This window comes from Chrysochloris asiatica, unplaced genomic scaffold, assembly GCF_000296735.1.
Source record: "Chrysochloris asiatica unplaced genomic scaffold, ChrAsi1.0 scaffold00264, whole genome shotgun sequence".
NCBI classification, from domain to species: Eukaryota; Metazoa; Chordata; class Mammalia; order Afrosoricida; family Chrysochloridae; genus Chrysochloris; species Chrysochloris asiatica.
Window position 1 is genome coordinate 1,093,605 of NW_006408782.1, and position 2,940 is coordinate 1,096,544.

The 2,940-nt window shown below is 38.8% G+C and overlaps 1 pseudogene; it reads left to right on the forward strand.

Annotated features, from left to right (window-relative positions):
• Positions 1-869: 869 nt before the first annotated feature.
• On the forward strand, positions 870-1,415 carry LOC102815531 (annotated as a pseudogene).
• Positions 1,416-2,940: the final 1,525 nt, after the last annotated feature.

A 2,940-nucleotide genomic window follows, 5' to 3' on the forward strand; every position in this document is an offset into this window, starting at 1 on the left:
ATCTTGGCTTCTAAGTAGCATTCTGACTATACTTCTTCCAACACAGATTTGTTTGTTCTTCTGGCCAGCCATGGCACATTTAATTTTCTCCTCCAACACGATAGCTCAGTACATCAGTTTCTCTATGGCCTTCCATATTCATTGTACAACTTTCACATGCATATGAGGCTTTAGAAAATACCAGGATGAATCAGGTGCATTTTAGTCCTCAAACTGACATCTTTGGTCTTTAATACTTTAAAGAGGTCTGCTGTCGCAGATTTTCCTAATGCAATACATCATTTGATTTCTTGACTGTTGCTTGCATGAGTGTTGATGGTGGATCCAAGAAAAATGAAGTCTTTGACAACTTCAATCTTTACTCTATTTATCATGATATTTACTGGTCCAATGTTGATAGTTTTTATTTTCTTTACATTGAGGTACAACCCATGCCAAAGGCTGTGGTCATTGACCTTCATCAGTAAGTATTTTAAGTCTTTTTTGCTTTCAACAAGCAAAGTTGTATCATCTGCATATCGCAGGTTGTTAATGAGTCTTCCTCCACTCCTGAAGCCATGTTCTTCTTCATATAATCCAGCTTTTCAAATTATTTTCTCAGCATGCAGATTGAATAAGTATGATGAAAGAATACAACCCTGGTGCACACCTTTCCTGATTTAAAAATCATTCAGTAGCCTCTTGTTCTGTTCAAATGCCTGCCTCTCGGGGTATGTACAGATGTGTGATGAGCACAATTAACTGTTCCAGAATACTCATTCTCCACAATATTTTCCATAGTTGTCATGATCCCCATAGTAAAAAGTCTTTGCATAGTCAAGAAAGCATAGGTGTGGACGTCTGGTGCGCGGCACTGGGCAGGGAACATTATGGCGGCCGAGCACAGGCCGAAGTTATCCAAGAACCTGCTGTGCATGAAGTTCATGCAAAGGGGACTAGACTCTGAAACCAAGAAGCAGCTGGAAGAAGAAGAAAATAAAATCATCAATGAAGAGCACTGATACTTGGACTTGCCGGAGCTGAAAGAGAAGGAGAGCATCATAATAGAAGAGCAGAGCTTCTCATTATGCGAGGACCTTTTCTACAGAAGAATGTCTTCCCAAGGATTTAATCCTGAGGTTCAGAACTAATGCTTCAGATGAACTCTAAGAGCAAAGCTGAAGAAGTTGAAGATGAAGAAGTGGAACTTGATGTGTCCAATGAAGAAATGGCTAGAAGGTATAAAAGCCTGGTGGGGACAATTGGAAAAAAGTTTGTCAAGAAAAGAGATCGTGCCAATTGAAGAAGATGAAAATGGAAACATGAAAAAGACCAAGACAAAGAAGGTGTTCTTAAAACCCCAAGATTATAAAGAAGGCCTTGTGAAAGATAGCAGCAGCACATTTTGGAACTTAACTCCAGTTGTTTCTCTCTAGCTTATGATATGACAATGTGTATTTATAAACAGGTGTGTACTTTTAGAAAATGCTCTTCTTAAAACAGATGTGTGATGGATGTTATACATCCTTTGCTTAATGGTGTTCATCAGGAAGGGATTTTCTGCCCTTGATCCTCGAATGTACACAGTTACTTGGTGACTTCCTACAGACCTTTTGATCTTGGATTTTTAAAATGTTGTGTGTGGTCCCTGATCTTTAATAAATGAATATTATTGTTTTTTTAAAAAAAGAAAGCATAGGTGTGGTGCTGTGGGTGACCACTGGACAGAGAACCACAAAGTTAGCATTTCATATCCACCAAAGGAGCTCTGGTAGCATAGTGGTTACGAATCGGGCTGCAAACCTTAAGGTCAGCGGTTTGAAACTACCAACTGCTTCGCGGGAGAAAGATCAGGCTTTCTACTCCCGTAAAGATTTACACTCTCGGAAACCCTGTACAGGGTCGCTGTGGGTCTTTGAATTCTCTTTAGCAAAATTGTACTTGTATGTGATATTCATGATTTTGACAAAAATGTATGTCAGAAGAGACTCTGAAACTTGCTCTGTAGCATAGAGATGCTAAAGCAAATGGAAGAAATGAAGAGGAAAAGAGCTGAACAGAAAATTTCAAAGGGAGTCTCAAGAAGGCAAAATCAAGTATTATAATAAAATGTGCAAAGACCTGGAGTTAGTAAACCAAAAGGGAAGAACAAACTCAGCATTTCTCAAGCTGGAATAGCAGAAGAAAAAAACTCAAGACCCAACCTGCAATATTGAAGGAGTCGGTGGACAAAATTCTGTTGGGTCACCTCTCTGTGGAATGGGCACAAATATGGATTTCTTCTAATCAGTTGGCAAGATAGTTGTTTTCCAAATTTCTTGGCATATATAAGAGAGTGCCTCCAGTACTGCCTCGCTTTCTTGAAAGATTTCCATTTTTATTCCATCATTTCTTGGTGCCTTGTTCTTTATCAATTCCTTCAATGTACCTTGGACTTGAACCTCTGAAAGTTTTCTGTCAATGTCTGCTTGCAACCATTTCTGTATTACCTTTAGTAAAACTTTACCTGCATGGAATATCAAAGATATTGTTCCAAGATTTCCGCATTCAAGTCTCAACTTCGTCATTGAAGGATTCTCTGGGCAAATTATTGAATGATACAGAAAGCATCAAAAGAATATGGAAGGAATACACAGAGTCACTGGACCAAAAGGAAATGGTTACTCTACAACCATTTCAAGAGGTAGCATATGATCAAGAGCCAATGATACTGATGGAAGAAGTCCAAGATTCATGTTGGACAACATGAAGAGGGAGAAAGTATCAGCATTCCAGAACAGGAAGAATTACACAAGTCCACAGAGATAGCTGAAAAGCTTCTGGAAGAAAATTTCCCTAACATCCTGAAAAGCAAAAAGATAAGCATTCAAGGAGCTAAATGAACCCCAGGATGGATAGACCCTAAAAGACAATGACCAAGATATATAATAATCAAGCTCTCCAAATTCAAAGACCAGAATC